Genomic DNA, 20,878 nt, shown 5'->3' with positions numbered 1-20,878 from the left:
CTTCTTTCTTTCTGGTCTCATTCAATCTGTTTATATATCCATCAGAACTTGATCACAGCCCTCATTACATCCAAAGGCCCCACCCTGGGACATCATAAAGGAATTCACTTTTCACTGAATACCTTTACAATGCAATCAAGCCCCAACACATGGACCCTTGGGGAATATGCAACCATTGCCCACCAAGACCGAACTCTAAAACATAAACATTTAAGGGACAACCCATTATCTAAATCATTAACACACTGTAAGTAGGAAACTTCAGCAATCTCTGATACTTGCAGGTCTGCACAGTCAGTAGCAACATCTTAAAATCCTGTCAACTTCAAGGTCAAGAAGAGCAGAGGAAGAGAATGAAATCCTTAGATTTTCTTGTCATGAAGGGCTTCTCTGTCTGTAACATCACCTGTCCTTCACCGTGTCTATTGGTCTAATTGTTGGGCATAGTCATTTACAGCATGGCACGTGACTACTGCCAGGTCACCTGGACTTTGTACAAATCCCATGAAAAAGGCTTTCTGGATTTCTCCATGCAAATTTCTTATAAATGTATCATTGATCAGGAAGGCTGTCTTTCACTTTCATAAAAATTTATGCCTAATTCATATCAGGTAATGTACAATTGGACAAGCAAAACAATATTACTTTTCCGGGTAGATGGGAAATTTCTCACCACCATGAAATTAAAGCAGAATAAAGAAAAACAAATACTCGTGTTGGGGAAGCTGATAAGACTGTAGCTTTCATCCTTAGCCATGACTTCGAATGTTGGAGTTTATCAAAACTGCCTATCTTCTTCCTATCTCATCTTTGTGTCTCCCTTCTCACAGACATCTAGTCCAAATGGTGTAATAACAAATAATGAAGATATACTTCTGTAAGAAGATGTGCTATCTCCCATAATATTACTTAATACTTGGCTTCAAATACTAGCATTTTGTCATTTATTTAACCTATTTGTATGTTCCCTTGTAAATGCACCTAGCCACCTTGATGATAGAGGCTTTCTTTCTTAATTTATATTGTGTTCCTTGGAGGGCCTAGTACAGTGCTGTGCATAGGAGTGGCAGGTAGTGATTGAGGGCTCGAAGGATACAATCAGCATGTGTGTGTTGGTATGTATCCATGTGTTGGCTATTCTCACAGTCATGTGGTTTAATAACGACAAGCCATAGACCTGCCAGTGTTGCGTGGAGCAGAACAGTCTCCAGGTTGACACCAAAACAAACCACTAAGTAGAGTAAGTAAAGGAACAAAGGACCCAAACACTTTGATCTATAGCTCTTTCTAGTACACATAACCACATGTTAGGGAAGCACAAGTTGATAGTTAATATCTTTTTTTTTTCTTAAGACTTCCTAGTTAACCACACACTCCTCAGTATTAGGCAGGTGGCTATTAGTATTTAAGTGACCTTTACTGACCCTTGTTACCTAAAAAAAATAGATGAGAGACTAAAGAGGTTGTGTAACCAATCAGTGGCCTGTAACACCCCAAATACCCTTTTGTTTAACAGAAGTCTGTTAATGAGGCATCTGATTACTCCTACCAGATGTGTGGATTGTTCCAGAAATCAATCACTCCATTCAACCAGGAGTCTCCTGAGTCAATTTGGCCCTTTAACCACCTCATTCTTTGTGTTCTAAAATTGACAGTTGAGGAGGCATCAAACAAGCTATCCCATGCCTATTAAACCATATTAAAAAAAAAAAGGAAAATGAGATATTTTAGATATTTTAATTTTTACATAAAACGAGATGCTTATATTTAGCTAAATGACATAAATTTGAATCACTAGTGACATTATTTTCTTTGTTATGTAGAACATTAAAGAAAGACCAGTTTCTTTGTTGTATTGAGCATTAGTGAAAACACTAATTTTCTAATCAAGAAAAGGGAAAATTAGGACAAATGCCACCCTTTCAACTACCAGTCTCTTACAGGATAGTGAAAACAGCCTAAAATTCCAGTCTTTGTGCTGTTACTAATTAACAGTATAATCTGGGACAAGCCTCCATTCTTGAGCCTCAGTCACCTTGTGAATAGATAAAGGAGTTGGACCAAATATCTATAGGCTCTTCCAGCTCTGAGTGTCTGTGATTCTTTGAAACATCTTTTCTCTATTGTTCCACCATATAGTGTCATTTTGAAGTGATAGCCAATAGAGAGGTAAAACCACACATGGTGGGGGGTGGGCAGTTTTCCGTCAAGCATTCTCTCCTGGTAAAAGTGTGCCTAAGCTTTTTGAGCTGCGCTGTCCAGTAGAGAGGATTTATATGTAAAATACACACTAGATTTCGAAGACTGAATATGAAAAAAATGCTAAATTATTTCATTACATTTTATGTTGACTACATATGGAAAGGATACTATTCTGGAGATGTTTGATTATATGAAATATATTACAAAATTTAATTTACCTATGTCTTTTCACATGCTATACAGAAAATTTTAAAGGTTATCCATGGCTCATGTGATTGATGCCTTTTTTTCTTTTTAAGAGAGATTTTGCTATAGGGCACATGCATTTGTCAGAGAGACAGAAAATGAGAAATCCCCCCCCAAGGAAGATTGCCAAGCCCCAATCCCTTCTCCTCCATTCTCTTTTCAGGATTTTGGGCAGGCTTGCACATGTGTCCAGCATGTTTTTAGCTGCCGGGTCCAGGACTTGAACCACGGTCAACTACTTGGGAGTCCAGTGACATAACCATCATAACATCTGCTGATCCCAGGGGCTCATATGATGTTTCTATTAGATGGTCCTGATCTACAGTACAATTCCCACTACATGTGGTCTGAATTCTAGATGCAGAAATCGCCCATGGTTGAAACCATCCACATCAATGGCTCTCAGTCTCAAAGGCACATTAGAATCACCTTGGCATCTTTTCAAAACTATGGATCTCCTCCTCCCTATGATTGTGCTTCAACTGAGACAACTCAGGGTGACCTTTCTTCTATGGTCTGAATTTCTTTCATGAGCCCAGGGTGGTGAACTTCCAAAAATAAGATTCTGCTGTATGAATGCCAGAAATACATGCCACCTCAAATTGGACAGCTACTGGGTGAAGGGGAGTGCGGGGCAGGTTGTAATGTGGAAATGGACTTAGCCCTGACCCTTAATCACTCCTCAGGAGCAAAAGGTCATTCTCCTTCACTCGTCAGTTCTTAAAAATCAAGCAAACAGGCAATAGTAACTTGAATGAATTCTGCCTTGGCTGGTGCTGCTTGTCTGAGTTTCTGAAAATCAGCTTACTACATTCCAACTGGCCTCCCAGGGAGATATTTGGCATTGGTTGGTCTGTTTTCAGAGGAGAAAATGGGGCTCAAAGAGAGTGGCCATTTTCTTGATTAAGATAATTTTTTCAACCAGGTTTTTACAAATTTTAGTTATTTTATTCATGATAAGAGAGTGCATGTGCGTGTGTACATGCATGAGCACACATGAGAGAAAGAGAAGACCCTCAATAGCATCTTCTCACACTGTGATTTCCCTTTCCGCAGCCCTCCAGTTCATCGGGATTCTGGGTACCTATGCACACATGTTTTTAGGTCCATGCAGGGATTTAAACCCATGGTCAGCCATGTAATTTCCAGCACTGCAGTTCAGTCAGCTACTGACTATACCACCAGCCTAGGCCCTGCCAGATTTTTGTTGCTGTTTCCTTTTGTTTTTGTTTTGGTGGGATGATTGGTCTTCTTACTCTTAAAGGAACTAGGGAGGGGATCATAGAAAATATAGTTTTGTTGGATTTGGACTGTCCTCTAAAATGGATCAAGCAGGTACCGAGATCATGTTGTTTCCTGGTAGCACAGGCTGTATTTTCTAGCCTTGGCCTCAAATTCTGCAGTCACCTTTCTGATATCTGCCATCTCCATGAGTGCACTAGATCTACAATTATGGTTGAGCTCTCCCTGGCATGGGTCTTTGGTAAGGAGGGAGGATGTTCCTCTCTTCTGATTGTCCTCTTGGTTCTCAGAGCTGTGGGACCCTGCCCAGCCACTATGGGTGACTAAGATTGGAGTCCTGGTAATGAATTTGGAATAGATTTTCAAAATAATGAAAACCTTAGGCTTTTAAATCAGACTCTACTGAATTTTATCTTGGGAACCATAAGTCATGGAACTTCCTGCTTATAGAGGTGCTTAAATAAGAGGTGCTGAGTCACTGTGATCATCTATGTTTAAATTTGATGCCATCTTTAGTGGTGGTAATATCTTGTCAAGGTAGCAGGTAGACAGTTAATAAAAGTTCCAGTAGGGCCATCCTGTGGTATGGTGTTTAAGGCGGCTGGATCCCACATGGCCTACTGGGTGATTTAAGTCCTGGACCCAGCAGCTTGAAAAACACATCAAACAAATGTGCTCCCATGTTCAAAATGCTTAGAGGAGAATGGAGAAGGGATCGTAACATGGCCTTCACCCCTGGGGGTGCTTTGTCATTCTCTCTCTCTCTCATCTCCCTCTAGTGACCACATGTGCCCTATAGCAAAATTTAAATACTCCTGTGTGTGCACAGTACCCTGACATTTTATCAATTCTCTGCCTAAGATTTTTTATTTATTTTAAGAGAGATTTTTGCTATTGGGCACATGTGCTCACCAGAGAAACAGAGAGAGACAGAGAGACAGAAAGCGAGAAATCATCCCCTTAGGGGCTTGGCCATGCCACAATCCCTTCTACTACGTTCTCGTCTTAGGATCTTGGGACTACATTCTCATCTCGGGATCTTGGGCACACAGGTACACACGCCTGGTGTGTTTGAAGTCTGGGACTCAAACCACGGTCAACTACGTGGGAGTCCAGTGATGTGACCATTACACCATCTGCTGGACCCAGATTTTTAATTGTTTGATCAAAGATTAAATTAAAGGTGCCTATGTTGCCTCAACTATCTTGGGGTGCCTTGGGCAAATAACTCTCCTAGGCTTCACTTGTAGAATAGAAATCATAATAACATATATTATACATTATTGTTTTGAGAATTTTATGAGTTACACTTACGTATTTCCCCCACCTCTTGCAGTGATGTGCTCAGAATAGCAGCTGAGGAAACATTTGTGGAATGAATAGAAGATTGAATTCATGAATATTAATATTGCTATGAAAGTACGTGCTTACACAGATAATCTCTTTGTGGATTGGTCTGAAAATACCAGAGTTTAGTCTGGGAGCTAATTGCCAAAGCCTAATTAGTTTCTAAATCAACTTTTTAAGACATAGCGCATCTTCATTCCCCTGGCATTTTCAAAAAAATATTGAATAGATGCTAGACATAGATGGTGAGCTACAGAAAGCATTTTCTACCACTTTTTTTTTTAGCTTCACCCTGGCCACAGCACATATTTTATGTTGTAGAAATATTTTAGAGGACTGGATTGTCCTCATATATGAAAAATGATAAAGACAGGTAAGTTGTCACTGAATATTTAGTTGAGTAAACTCAAGTAATAAGGAGCCATTAAAATGGATAAGCAGGCCTGCTCCATGGCTTAGTGGTTATGGTGGCTAGAAACCACATGGCCAACAGCACAGTTTGAGTCCCAGACCTTGCAGCTTGAGAAACATGCTGGGTGCATGTGTGTGCATACCCAAAATCTCAAAAAGAGGGAGAGATGGAGGAGAAGGTATTTTGGCATGGCCATGACCCATGGGGGGTGCTTTCTCCTTTTCCTCTTTTTCTGCGTGTTTCTGGCAAGTGCATGCACCCTTTAGCCAAAAATAACATAATGTGACATAACAACATAACATAGCATAAAACATAACATAAAGGAATAAGCAGGTGGCATGGTGGTTGATGTGTTGGACTCCCACATGGCTGATTGCAGTTCATGTCCCAGGCATAGCAGCTTGAGATTCATGCTGGGCATGTGAGCGTGTGTGCCCCAAATCCCAAGAGGACAATACAGGAGAAGGGACTGCATCATGGCCATTCATCCTGGGGAGTGATTTCTCACTTTCCCTCTCTCTGTATCTCTCTGACAAGTATATATGCTCTATGGCAAAAACCTAAAAAAAAAAGAGAGAGATAAGCATATGTTAAATTGGTAATTTGTAGTTAAATGTATTGAAATATGTATATTTAAGGATGAGAAGAAAGAAGTACAATGTTCTAAACTGTTTATATACCCCTGAAAAAAATTAGAACACATGGGCAATGAGTGGCACAACATTTTCTTTAAGAACATCTATAAGAACACAGTGATATTAAATCAATGAAGAGGCATTTCATGAAGCCATGGATTTAGATGATTTCTGTGTAAGGCGAAGTTTGAAAAGATAACATCACTAATATTTTTTCAGAGTTTCTAAAGTTCCATCATCATGCTATAGTTAAAACCTCCATCACATTTGAATGAAACTTAAGAGAGAATGAAGTTGGAAGCCTCTTGTATTTCGAAGTGTTATGGTTACCATGAACAAAAGTGACATGCTAAGAAGTTAGGTCAAATGTAGAGAGATTCAACTCTGGCATGATTCAGTGGAAGTCCAAATATTAAGACAGATCACTGCCGCAGCTTCATTTTATTATTTTTTTAAGCGTATGAACCATTTTCTTTGGGCAGCCCCATCATAGAGCTCTATGGCATGAGGGAAGGGAGCAGAGAATAAGAGGTCCTCTCATGCATGTGGGGACAAAGGGAGTAAGAGAACAGGTGCAGTGAGAGTAACGGAGGCGCGATGCAGAGCCGGTACGGCAGGTGCTATGGTGAGCTGTCACAAACGCTCGGGGCTTTACCCCAGCCCACGTGCCTGGGCGAACATAAGGAAATCTTCTTTCACAATATCATTACTTTATTTTCAATTTAGTTAACAGCTTTTCAAATCAACATGGTTTTCATAGCAATTAACTGTAATTACAAATCTGAAAAACATTTTTCATGGATAATTACATGCCCAATTATTGTTCCATCATTTTCATTTAATTCTAAAAGAATGTAACTGTTCCATTCTGATGAAGGCTTAGTGTTTTTAAAATTGATTGGGAGAGCTGGGCACGGTGACCTGCGCCTGTAATTCCAGCTACTTGGGAAGCTGAGGAAGGAGGATTGCAACATAGGGACATCCTTTCTAAAAAATCTCCCCAAACAGTCTAAAAGCTGATTGTGAACACTCTATTAGTTAAATATTTTATGCCTCTTCACAAGTATTTTCCCAATCCGAAAACATCCATAAATGTTTGCAGCGATTCCCTGTCTGCATGCTGATTGTGCACTCATTCTCATGCCTATAATTGCAAGGGACTGTCACTCTTGCCAAGGAAAAATGTTTCTTAAAATAGAACTACAGGGTTCATTAATCAGTGATAGACAAGAAAAGAATTGGGCTTCTGATTTTCTTACGGCTGTCAGCAACTTGGCAGGAAGCCCCCAAGTGAGTTACTGAACCACTGGAACCCAGCTCATTTAGATCGCCACAACTAGCTTTCTAACATCAGGATACTAAAATTGTGTTCTTGGGGGAGATGAAAAAAAAAAAACATTTCCATAATAATCGGCAGAAGTTAACAGGTTTAAACTAGCCAATAGGGAATATATACTAGGCACTGACAATAGGTAGCTAGCTGAATGGCAGAAGTACCAAGCACTTGAAATGTGTACAGTATTGGATGATCAATGAAAGTCAATGAAAGTCATCTGAAATGCTGCCTGTGGTGGGCAGAGAGCAGGTTAAACAGGGCTGTTGGTGGAGTTCCAGCAAGAGTTGTCAAAACGAGTTCTTAATAAGAGGGCCATAAGTAAGGGGAGGACATAGTGGAGGTAGGATCAAGTTCCAGTTCAGATGCTTATTAGCTGCACAACCCCTCTTAACATGATTATTTATTTACTTATATTTGATGAGAGAGGGAGAGAGAGAGGAGGGAAAGTGAGAAAGAGAGAGAGAGAGGAGGGAAAGTGAGAAAGCAAGACGCCAGGTCTAGGACTCAAACTGCAGTCAGCCATGTGGGAGTCCAGTGCCTTTAACCAGCACGCCACCTACCAACCTCTCTCTTCACATGATTTTTCAGGAGATAAATTAGATAATGTGGTAAAAGCATCTCAAACAGTACTTGACACATGGTAGATTCTCAGAAATGCCCTTTCTCCTGAGGGTAGACTGGAGAAGGGATTACAGTGCCCCTATCCACCCTGGGGGTTGATTTATCACTTTCCCTCTTGATCTCTCTCTGGTGCTGACATGCATCCTACAGCAAAAAGTAAAAAAAAAAAAAGAAAGAAAAAAGAGAAAGAGAGAGAGAAAGAAAGAAAGAAAGAAAGAAAATATCCATATGGCATGCCATAACAGTGTACAGTTAGATGTAGATAATAAGTCATTTTAAGAAGACTGTCTATGGAAGCTTCCTAGAATAGACAAAATAGACATATTTGTGGCAAGTACAGGCATTAGCTCATTCATAGACTAGAGCTAGAAATGTAGTCTCTAGAGAACCTAAGTCCAGATGGATTATGTTCAGTGAACAAGACATGGCACTTGAATTACAGCTCACCTATATAACCTCAAACAAGCCAATAGTCAGACTTAATTTCTTCATCTGAAAAGAATATGGCAAAGACGACCTTTTTCCATTACAGCATCGTAGTGAGGGAAGATAATTAAAATACTGTAGTTTGTAAATTGCAAAGTACTACTCAAATGTAAGGAATCACTAATGTTATCATTACCATCCAAAGCCAGCAGCTTATAGCTAGCTAGCCAGTTCGTCAAAATAAATTAACGAGTTAAATTAAATAAATGTGCCGCTCTTATCTTTTCTCCACTAGATGGCAAGCAAGCCACTTGGGAAAATCCCAAGTGAGCTAGGGTTCTGAAAAGCCAAGGTAATATTCTGCTTGTGAGGCAGTGTAGCAGCGGACAGGTGAATTACAAGTCATGAAAAGCAGAGCCGGACTATATTGTTAAAACGAATCTCATTCATATGTCATTGGTTTGCAGCTTAACAAAATTTAGCTTATGAAAACATGGTATTTGTTTTAGACTGTGAGAAAAATGACAGTTATGCAAATTTCTTCAAACAAAGGAATCACTTAGCCCACCCAGAGTTACAGCTAACATACTTGATTTTTTCTTTCTTTCTCTTTCTTTCTTTCTTTTTTTTTTTTTTTTTGCTATAGGGCACGTGCACTTGACTCAGAGAGACAGAGAGACAGAAAGCAAGAAATCATCCCCCATGGGAGATGGCCAAGTCCCAATCCCTTCTCCATTCTCTTGAGATCTTGGGCATGTATGCACATGTTCCCTGCGTGAGTTTGAAGCCACTGGGTCGAAGACTTTAAACGTGGTCACCCATGTGAGACTCCAGCAATGTGACTGCTACACCATTTTCTAGTCCCCATACTTGATTATTCTGACAGCATTTTTACCCGTCACCTGTATCATGGGTTGACAAACTGCTCCTGTCAAGGGCCAGATTGTAAATGTTTCCAGCTATGCAGGTTAGATAGAGTCTCTGTGGAAACTACTTGACTTTGTCTTAGAACCCTGAAAACAGCTTGAAACAATATGAAAATGAATGAGCATGTCTGGGTTCCAATAAATTTTTCTTTATGAATACTGAAGTCTTAAGTTCATGTAACTTTTACTTAGCAAAAAATATTACTCTTCTTTTGATTTTTTTTTGTATCCTTTGACAATGTAAAAACCATTATTAGCTCAAGGACCATAGAGAAAAATAGCTGTAGGCCTGATATGGCTTGTTAAGCAATAGATTACTGTTAAAGATGTAGGACGCTTGGGCCAGCCAGTGGCATGGTGGTTAAGATGGATGAATCCCACATGGCCTACTGCATGGTTCAGTCCCAGACCCATAAGCTTGAAAAACATGTTGAGCTATAAAAAAGAAGAAAGAAAGAAAAAATGTGGTAGGCACGTGTGCATGCATGCCCAAAATCCCAAGAGAAGAATGGGTGAGTAGGGAGTGCCATGTGGCCATGTCCACTGTGGGTGCTTTTTCATTTTCTCTCTGTCTCTGTCTCTGTCTCTGTCTCTCTATGGCAAACACACATGCTCTGTAGCAAAACTGGAGAAAAAAGTATGACTTAAGAATCTTAGCTACCAGGTTGAAAATCTCCTTAATATACATATATATGTATTATTGGGTTGTTCGAAAAGTGATGACGCGTTCTATGCAAAAACGTGTCATGACTTTTCCAACAACCCAATATATTTCCAGCTTTCATAATAAATATTTCAATGTGGCTATTACATTTTTACATATATAAACTATAAAAACTCATGTGCTATTTTTGCCTACATCTACAAATGTTTAAGACTACACACAAAAGAATTCAGAAAGTAGTTGCATTGGTCTTAGAGTTGTCAAAAACAAAACAAAACAAAACAAAACAAAAACCCCAGAACAACACTAAAGTTTAATTTTTGTTAAACGATGAAAATGTTTTGAGTTTAAATGTATGCCAGCTATAGCACAGGATATACTTAAAGTTAAAAACATATATTCATGGGGACGGCAGGTGGCATGGTGATTAAAGGTGCTGAACCCCCACATGACCAACAGTGGTTTGAGTCCTGGACCTGGAGGCTTGCTTTCTCACTTTCCATCTCTCTTGCTCTTGCTCTCACTCTGTCCCTCTCTAGTCAAATTTAAATAAATAAGTAAATAAAGTTAAATAAAATAATTCTTTAAAACATATATAATATGTTTATCTGAGATTCCATTTTAACTCGGTGACCTGACATTTTATTTGGTATATCTGACATTTGTTCTTGTACTTGTAGACTCTGCCGATCCTCATTTATTAAGGCCGATTTGAGATAGGACTTTTGAAGCAAAATGTGTCTCAGGGATTTGGGGGAGATGGGTATCTTCACGGCCTTGATTGCTTTCAGTGCACTTTAACATATTAAAGCAACTCTGGTATAAACCGCCGCATTTCACATCCATTTTCTGGAGGAGAGCATTGGGAGCTGCCAATCATAGCTGGAGAAGCCGTTTGAAATGCTTTGTAAGAAATGCAGGGGACCAGCAGTTAGCGTAATGTCTATGTCGCTGGACTCCCACGTAGTTGGCCACAGTTCGCGTCCCGGACCCAGTGGCTTAAAAAAACTTACGCCGGGTGCGTGTGCGTGCGTACCTAAGATCCTGAGAGGAGAACAGAGGTGAAGGGATTGTGGCATGGCTATCCCTCCTAAGGGGTAATTTCTCGCTTTCTGTCTCTCTGTCTCTCTCTGTCTGTCTGGCAAGCGCACGTGCCCTGTAGCAAAAAGAAAAAAAAAAAAGAAATGCAAAGTAACTTGGACAGCAACCTTTCCTTTTTTTTTTTTTTTTCTGCAAAGAACTGAAACAAAATTTGAGATTTTATAAAGGTGTTAAGTGGGAACAGCAAACCTAATTCCCCTGAATGTTGTTCTACTAGGGAGACTTCAAAAAATTTGTGGAAAGTGAATTAAAGTATGAGTTTATTTTGGTGCAAGAAAAAATACTGAAACCCATTCATAGTTTTTTCATAATATGTGTGTTTTCCATGAACCTTTGGAAGACCCCAGTAATGGGACTCCACCTGCTTTAGACTGTTCTCCACCAGAAACTGCACTGTCTCTGCAAGTTTTCTCATACAGTTTTTTTCATACCCTGTGGTGGGGATTTCGAATGCGCATGGGCAGTGATGGCAGGACCTTCTGCTGACAGATGGCTCTGTGTGTACCTGTGAGGAGGCTGTAGTGGCACAAAATGCCACCTGTATTCCATTCGCTTGGTGACTTTTTTTTTTTGGAGAGGTTTTTGCTATAGGGCGTGTACGCTCGCCAGACAGACAGAGAGAGACAGAGAGATAGAAAGCAGGAAATCACCCCCCAGGGGAGATGGCCACACCGCAATCCCTTCTCCTCCATTCTCCTGTAGGGATCTTGGGCACGCACGCACACGCGCCCGGCGTGAGTTTAAGCCACCGGGTCCAGGACTCGAACCGCGGTCGACTACTTGGGAGTCCAGCGACATAGCCATTACGCTAACTGCTGGTCCCATGACTTTTCATGAAAGACATCGAATGCTAAATCCTACCCAAATCTGATGTTTCTTCCAGCTTTCAGATTTGCTGCCCTTTCAATCTAGTCCATCAGCAACTCACTGCTGTTGAGTAACAAACAGATCCTCTCATCACTTTGGCCTCACAACTGTTAAGCTGGAGTGCCTCCTGGCAGGACAGAGTGAGTGTGTGTGTGTGGGGAAAGGAGTGTGAGTGCTGTCACTGAGGAAGTGTTCTAGCATGTTGTGGACAGGTCTAAAGTGACAGTACCTGGTCTTCCTGTCTTTACAGAAGATGAGCCCTCCCAGATCAGAGGGAGGCAGACTAGCACCGCAGAGGCCACCCATGGGGCAGGCTTCTCCAGAGTAGCCATGGGGTAAAGGTGGCCCTGAAAGGCACTGCATTAGAGTAGCTGTACTGCAAAGACCAGCCACAACCTCCCCAGAGGAGGGCAGATCGTGCTTGGTAGTTAAGCAGAGGAGATGGTGGCCCTGAGCAGCCAAACCAGGAAGCAGACATTCTTCCCACATTCTGCTTTTAACCATGCTGGTTTCTCTAGTAGGCTGGCTGAAATTCCCCTGGGAAGCATTGTGGGCTTGCAGCCTGCAAACCAGAGTCCACGTCTTGGCCCTCCCCTCTCCCCCAATCCTAAAGACAGCCTGTGTCTCCTCTGGGCTGCCTTTTACCCCTTCTCTAGCTGCAAAATCCTGCCTCTCACTTACGTCCTTATTTAAGGAGTCACCAAGACATTCAGCAATCAAGAGAAAGATTTTCATGTAATATATATCTTTAAAAACACAGTGCAAAAATGTTCACCATGAATGGAATTTGGAAATGTTAAAGATAGGATCTGATCCTGCACTTGCTTGACCTGGCCTCACTTGGTATACCCTCATCCCCTGACCCTAGAGACTGCTGCTTCACCACCATACCTCAAGGAGAGCAGCCCAGTGCTTTGCTTAGCAAATTACAGGGTTTGGAGGTGATCCAAGGTGAGAGCTTATGCAAGGGCTCCCGTTTGTTAAACTCTCCATTGGAAGTTCCCAGAGGCTACAAAAGTAAGACTTCAGGGTGAGCTGCAGTCCCTTGTTTAGGATTTAGGAGCCCACTCGGTAATTGGATTGAATATAACAGCTTTAAAGGAGTCATAACAGAGAGTGACTTGGGATTATTTTGGTTGAAAGAGGAGTGCCTCTGTGCTTGGGGACACTTTGTCCATCTCTAGCCCGCCATGAACTTTGGTGGTATTACATTTTAGTCTGAATGGTAAAAACTCCTTCAGTGGGGATCAGGGAGAATTTACATCACATCTCCTATCATTTCTCATTTACCTCTCCCAACAGGTGGTGCAGCCTAAAGGGGCCTTTCAATTCTCATTATCTTGCGAAGCCATATTTTGCTTTCTTTGTATGTTGCCTGCCATTATGGCTAGGGGAGATGATGAGTGACCCATGTAGATGAGGTGGAGATGACGAGTGGTTGTGTTTCAGGCAGCCCATGGGTCCCGTAACTCATTGCTTCCTTTTGTCTTCCTTTTGCCAGTGAAAACTGTGGTAAAGAGGAAGAGCCAATAGAGGGGGATATAAGGAAACTATTGTTCAAGCCTGCGTGCCTCTTATTAGAAACAAAAACAAAACCAAACACTGTGAGAGCTTAGGAATGGACAGCCTCCCTTCAAAGGAAGAAAAGGGAACTTGTCGGCAAACTTGGCCAATCCCTGGCCTGTAAAAAGCGTTTTCTTCTCTTAAGAAGCTGTTAAGTCAACATTTTACTTAATCTGAAAGGGAAAAAGTTAGGAAGAACAGTAACTATGAGCTCTGTCAGTAGGCGACAGAACATGGAGGGAGAGGATTAATTTTTGGGTTTGTGTTTAGCTGTTTCCTTCCGCACTGTAGCCAGCAGAGGGCAGTATTGATACACATAATAGAATCTGACATGAATTTTAGAGATATAAACAAATACTTGAATCTAATAAGAACTATGAACAATTTTCCATGAAATCTTAACATTAAAAATAAATACTAAAAACTTAGGGATATTTATTTGGTTAGTGGCCCATTGACCCATAAAAGGAAAGTGAAGATTCTTTTTTTTTCTTCTTTCTTTTAGGGTTTTGCCATAGGGTGCATGTACTGGTCAGAGAAAGACAGAGAGAGGAAAAGTAAGAAATCATCTTTCAGAATTTTGGGCATGCATGCACCTGGCATAATTTTCAAGCTGCCAGTTCCAGGACGCAAACCAAGGCCAGCCATGTGGAAGTCCAGCACCTTAACCATCATGCCACCTGCTGGTCCTAGTGAAGATGTTTTATAACTGGCTCTCATTAAAGATTAAAATAGCAAGAACCCAAATGCAATGTGGTAATAAATTTTAGCATTGTATCCCTAAATTGTTTAGGACATAAATTGTTAGGACTTTTTTCTATAGGAATGATATTTAAATTTTCAAATAAGGAAAAGTAATATATAAATATATATTATTCATTTGGAAAAATGAAAACTGGGACGTAAATAGTCATGTGATCTTAGAATTTGTAATATAGCTTTCTTTTTCTTTTTTCTTTTTGTTTTTTTAAAGAGGTTTTTGCTATAGGGTGCTTGCGCTCGCCAGACAGAGAGAGACAGAAAGCGAGAAATCACCCCCCCAGAGGGGATGGCCATGCCGCAATCCCTTCTCCTCCATTCTCCTCTCGGGATCTTGGGCACGCATGCACACACGCATGACATGAATTTTAAGCCACTGGGTCCCGGATGCGAACCGCGGTCGACTACATGGGAGTCCAGCAACATAGCTATTACGTTAACTGCTGGTCCCTGTAATACAGTTTTCTACACAGATGTCTCCAGTAAAATGTGGTCTTTTATTGCAGTGGGAATTTAAGAAGTAAAAATGTAAAACATTTGTGATATAGTAGTATAAATAAAGAATGCATAGTGATTCTGAGCAGGATTGGGATTAACACCTATTTGCTATGTTTAGCTGATGATTGTACAAATGTAACAGAATGGTTGGGTGGGACTCATTGGTGGAGAGGAGGGAGGGAGCATTTTAGCTAGAGGGAACAGAGTAAACCAAAGGGCAGATACACTTTTAGGAAGGGGTTAGTGAGTAAACTAATCTTCCTAGAGAACATTATTTTTGGGGGGTGAGGTGCAATGTAGTGCCCACTAAAACAGGTAATAAGAATTAGGACAAAGTCATTGACAGAAAGAGAATGACAAATTGCTAGATAGTATTAATAATGGTTAGGAAGAAAAACAAAGAAGAGTATATAGTGTTAGAGACTAGAAAGATCAACTAACTAGTTTTTATATCTCTTGTAGAGGATGCCAGCTACTTTTAGTCCTATGAGGGCCAGAACAGTTACTCTCTCAGCCCTGTAGATAAATGTACTTTGGAAAAATATCTTTAGAAGAGGGACACTTTATTATACCATTATTTATTAACATAATACCTTCTTGTCCCAGTACAACTTGCAGAACAGAGAGGTAACATAGGAAATTGATTTTAAAGGCCTCAGTCTTCACACTAACTTAGCTGTGGCATCTTACGAAAGTGACCTATCCTTAGCAAGAACAGAGAACACAGGATGAAACTGACCTGGAGTGAATCTTATGTGTAAAGATATATTCTACCATTGGAAAGTTGGTTACTCAAAGTTTTACCACTGATTTAGTTCAATATATAATAGTCATTCTCCTTACCCAGAATTACCAGTTTTTAAGCTCCTAAAGATTTATTCCTTATTTCTTTTTGTAGATCTCCATTGGTTGTATGGTGCTAAAAAGCAGGTTATTTATTTATTTATTTATTTATTTATTTATTTTTGCTATTGGGTATGTGCACTCACCAGAGAGACAGAGAGAAACGGAGAAACAGAACATGAGAAATCATTCTTCAAGGGCATGGCCATGCTGCAATCCCTTCTCCATTCCACTCTTGGGATTTGGGGCATGCACGCACATGTGCCCAGCATGAGTTTCAAGCCTTCGTGTCTGGGAGTCAAATCACAGTTGACCATGTGGGAGTCCAGCACCTTAACAACTATGCCACCTACAGGCCCCAAAAGCAGTTTTTACTGATATTATGAAGTTCACTTGTCCTCATGTTCTAATAAGCTGGTTTCTAATGAAATTGTCACAAATCTTTGTTAAACTTTGTTAGAGAAAAGAAGATTAGGAAATTGAGTATCTCACCTTTAGGTTGATATTGGCAACTGGGCTTCATAGTGCCTTAGTATTTGATATAGATATCTAAACTGGGGAAAAGATCTCATTTAAAGTGATTTCTCTTCATCTTGCATTTAACCTGAAAAGATACTGATACTTACATAATAGTGCCTAAATATAGCTAAGGGACATGTAATTGTTATTTCATGCTCACACACACTTTTTAATTATAAAAATTTTCAGTCCTGGGAACCAGCAGTTAGCGTAATGGCTATGTCGCTGGACTCCCATGTAGTCGACCGCGGTTCACGTCCCGGACCCGGTGGCTTAAAACTCATGCCAGGCGCGTGTGCGTGCATGCGCAAGATCCCGAGAGGAGAATGGAGGAGAAGGGATTGCGGCGTGACCATCCCCCCTGGGGGGTGATTTCTCGCTTTCTGTCTCTATGTCTCTCTCTGTCTGTCTGGCGAGCGCACGCGCCCTACAGTGAAAATCTCTCCAAAAAAAAAAAAAATTTCAGTCCTACAGGGAAATAGAACAGTGTGAAGGCCCACATACTGACCACCTGGTTGTGAACATCTCATCGCAAGATAAATTGCTAATAACATATGTATATGTTTCAACTCCCTCCCCCAAAATGGATATGTGCTTATATTACCATAGTCCCATATTGCACCCAGTAAAATCACAGCAACTACCCACTGTCATCTAATAGCAAATTCATGGCCAAATTTCTCCAGTTCTCCTAAAACAGCGAATGACTATTAACTAATAGTGAAGCCTCTATTAGAAGATTGGAGATCTGAAACCTTGGTACTCAGTTGATATGAGTGCAAGTGTGGATTGGTAGCAGAATAGAACTTAAGCCAGCGAAATGTATAATAATTATTCACTTGGAAACACTCCCTTCCCCAAGTTTGACAAATCCCCTGAAAAACTGAGGGAACCACTAGGATCAGTTTGAGCCCCAAACCTGGTCACCCTGGGACTCAGATACTATCGGGATCCCTCTGGCTCCAGTACAGAAAAGGAATACCATTGTGAGAGACCTTCATACACTTCATACACTTGTAGATAGAGAGCCACTTATTTATCCCAGACCCATTTTTTGAGTAGCCCATCCTTTTTTCAATGCCTTCAAATACTACCCCAAAACTATAAAAATGCTAAAGGAAAATAAATGAACATATTTTTATTATCTCAGTCAGGAGAAGGAAGGTTTTTCGAAAAAAGGCATGACATATTTTACTACATAGATATTTGAAACATCTTTATGACAAAAGACAAAAGACAAAAGAAGTAAGAAGTGAAAAGGAAATGATGGGCTTTGAGAAAATGTATGCAACCGAGAGATTATTAAAAATCAGAGTTTCAGCCCAGCAGGTGGTGGGATGGTTAAGACACTGAACTCCCACATGGCTGACCATAGTTTGATTCCCAGACCTGGTGGCTTGCTTTCTCACTTTTCCTCTCTCTCTCTCTCTCTTTGTCTCTCTCTGGTAAGTACACATGACCTACAGAAAATTTAAAATGACAATAATAATAAATAAAAAGAAATCATTTTTTATGTAAGAGTTTCCTGGTGCTGGGAGATGGTGTGGTGAAGGCACTGGACTCCCACATGGCTGACTATGGTTCCTATATCCAACCTGATGGCTTGAGAATCACTCTGGGCATGTGTGCATGCATGCGCACAATCCCAAAAGGAGAATAGAGAAGGGATGGCAGTGTGGCCATCCCTCATAAGGGGTGATTTCTCACTTTCCCTCTGTCTCTCTGGTGAGAGCACATGCCATATGGGGTGGGGGGGGGGAAGGAAAAAAAAATAGTTTCCTAAAACCCTATAAATTAGTAAGAAAAAAATTGTAAAGTAGGGAAAAAGATATGAACAGAAATTTAAATACAAACAGAAACAGCTTAAGCCATGAAAAGATTATTTAAAAGTTAAAAAGTGAAAGTAAAAGAAAATTGAGACACCTTGGGTGCCAATTGGTGGCGTGGTGATGAAAGTGGCCAGATCTCACATGGCCAACCCTGTGGCTCAAGTCTTGGAGTTACTGACTTGAAAAATACGCTGGGTACGTGTGTGTGTATGTCCCAGGTTGTGAAAGGCTAATGATGGAGGAAAAGGGACTGCTTCATGACTATCCCCCTGGGGATGCTTTCTCACTTTCCCTCTTTCTCTTTTGCTTCTCTCCATTTCAAGCACGTGCTCTCTAGCAAGTATTATAAAACTAATAAAAAACCCCCCTGCTTTATTACAAAAGTTGAGATACCTTGCTATTCACTTTCTGATGGGCACAAATCACAGGTGTTAATAAGGATTCGTGTTGTTTAGCACGCGAGGAAAAACACTCTCATCCACTGGTAGTGAGTATGTAAACTGGTACAACCTTTGTATGGGCAATTTACTGTATGTTATTGGCATTCCAAATTTTTGTCCTCCTCACTAGCTCTGAAACTCCTCATTCAGACTGCCTCTGTTCTTAACATGGTTTCCTGTTTTTGTGTCTCCTCTCACCTAGATGGCGGTATTTGTGCTTCTCACCTCAACCTGGCAGCCTGACACTGATTCCTGAATGCCGTGATACCGTCACAACTGCAAGTCATTCTCATATAAAATTTGAGTTTCCCTAGTCTGTACCTGTGAGAACTTTGGACAATATACAAGTTCAAGTCACCAACCATGTTGTCTTGCTGACTAGCTCATGTGACGAGACTAACGTTTGGGTTACTTGCTGCTACCATTGTTCTTCTGCCTGTTGCACCCTCTGCAGTCACTGATCACACACAGGTGTTGTTATACACAAACTGTTTATCTCTTGTTTGTCTTATGAATTTTATCATTTGATTCCTAAGTATTACAAATCAATACTGTGTACCACTCAGTGATACAAAATGTTCAACCATTGTCAATTTGCATAAGTTAGGGTAAAATGGCCTCCAAGTAAACAACCAAGAAGATGGAAGATAGAAATGAAGAAGAATGAAGAGAGCAGGGAAGGTCATGTCAATAGCAAACAAAATGAGAGTTCTTGAAGTACATGATAATGGTGGCAGCCAGGCCTCCGTACAGGGCATTTTTTGTTAATGAATCTATAATTTTTACAATAAAGAAGAATGAGAAAGCTAATAGGGTCAGTGCATTGAAGGGCACACCTGGGTCATTGGGAAAATTAGACACAACTTAAAATGCCAAAATAGAAAAAATTGAAAGAGATTTTCATTTGCGACATGTAAAACAGAGAAGCTAAATAGGCCTCTTGGTGTCTGTTTTAATCCACCAGTGAGCATCACAGAAGTGTAAGTTTAAGTTTTGAGCTAGACACAAAGTTCTAACATTCATTGAAAGTAATGGATGGTTAGACAGGTTTAAGAAATGCTATGGCCTGTATGAAAAAGAGTGGCTTGCAGAGGAAGCAGGTTGTGATGCAGATCCAGAGCACCCTGAAGACTTGAAGAAACTGACGGAGTAAAATAGTTATCTGCCTGAACAAATCTCTCTTGCCAATGAAATGGTCCTGTTCTGGAAGTGCATGCTTACTTGCACATCTACTGCAAAGGAGGAGAAAAGAACCAGAGAGGCTTTAAGCCTGGAAAAGACAAGTTCAGAGTTATGCTTTGTTCCAATGTTTCTAGCAACTTTTTGATGTAAACCCATGTTACTTCACAGATTCTGAAATATTTGCCTTCTTAAAAGACAATGCCAGAAATACTTTTCTATCTACATGCAGGGCAATTATGAAATATGGATTGCTGAGAAACTTTATGGATTGGTTTTTGAAGTGTTTTGTTCTTGAGGTTAAACAATATTTAAGCAAAAAATATTCATCAATTCTAAGTGTTGCTGATTCTGGACACTGCTCCCACCGATGTAAGTGCAATAGTAAATGCTGATCCTTGTGTTCAAATCATCTCCACCACTCTCCCTACCCCAATACAGCTCCACTCCTCAACCATGCAGTGCATCTGAGGCTGCTAAAAATGTTCTTGATATACTACTGTACTTGGCATATATTTGGCTACCTTGAAGATCTTAACAAAGACAACAGAATTTACTGTGAAAATAGCTTGGCAGAATGAGTCCATAAGTAGTAGAAGAATCAGTCAGAGAATAAAACAAGTAGCCCTTAAAGGAGCCTGATGTAAACTTTAGAATGAGGTTGTTTCCTTCCAGTGACAGAAAAAATTGAAATATAATATCTGCAAAACATTTAGGTGGTAAAGAGTTTGAAGACATTAAGAGACATCGTTGAACTGTTAGGCCTCTCATCATCAGAAGAGTTGAGAAATATTCTAGAGATGTGAGCACATCTGAAATTGATAAGGGAGGCCACTGGAGGTCAACATGGAGAACTCTAAGAATGCTGAAGTGCTCATTGTGCAAATCAAATCGTCATGGTGATTCAGAAGAAAGAGATCCTTCGTGGAATATACATTGACCTTAAGGCATGGTTTAAGTGATTTTTCACCCTGATAAAGCAGTAATATGAACCTTCAAATAAAAGCCAATAAATATTTTCTCTCTGCTTGTTTGACAGGGGAGAAGAGACAGGACGGTGGGCCATGTCATTCAAGTCTGTTCTCTGCAGACAGGAAGTGGAAGTGCCGTACATATAGCTGAACCCTGGGATTCAAGCTGACAGCTCTGATGATGTGGCGATCTATATTCTGGAGGATGAAAGCAGAACAGGAGACTGAGCTTGCTTCTCTGCACACAAAATC

At 40.5% G+C, this 20,878-nt stretch overlaps 1 long non-coding RNA gene across 1 annotated transcript in view; it reads left to right on the top strand.

Annotated features, from left to right (window-relative positions):
* LOC102482903 (uncharacterized) overlaps window positions 1-20,861 on the top strand; it is a 58,166-nt gene extending 37,305 nt beyond the window's left edge. The window contains exons 3-4 of the long non-coding RNA XR_336314.1: window positions 18,679-18,947; window positions 20,695-20,861. This is a non-coding gene — a long non-coding RNA (uncharacterized LOC102482903). The remainder of the gene's footprint in view (window positions 1-18,678; window positions 18,948-20,694) is intronic.
* The last annotated feature ends 17 nt before the right edge of the window (window positions 20,862-20,878 follow it).

The sequence above is a fragment of the Tupaia chinensis genome, unplaced genomic scaffold, assembly GCF_000334495.1.
Source record: "Tupaia chinensis unplaced genomic scaffold, TupChi_1.0 Scaffold000706_1, whole genome shotgun sequence".
Classification (NCBI taxonomy): Eukaryota; Metazoa; Chordata; class Mammalia; order Scandentia; family Tupaiidae; genus Tupaia; species Tupaia belangeri.
Note: the sequence above shows the minus strand (reverse complement) of the source record. Positions and strands in the feature narration are given on the sequence as shown.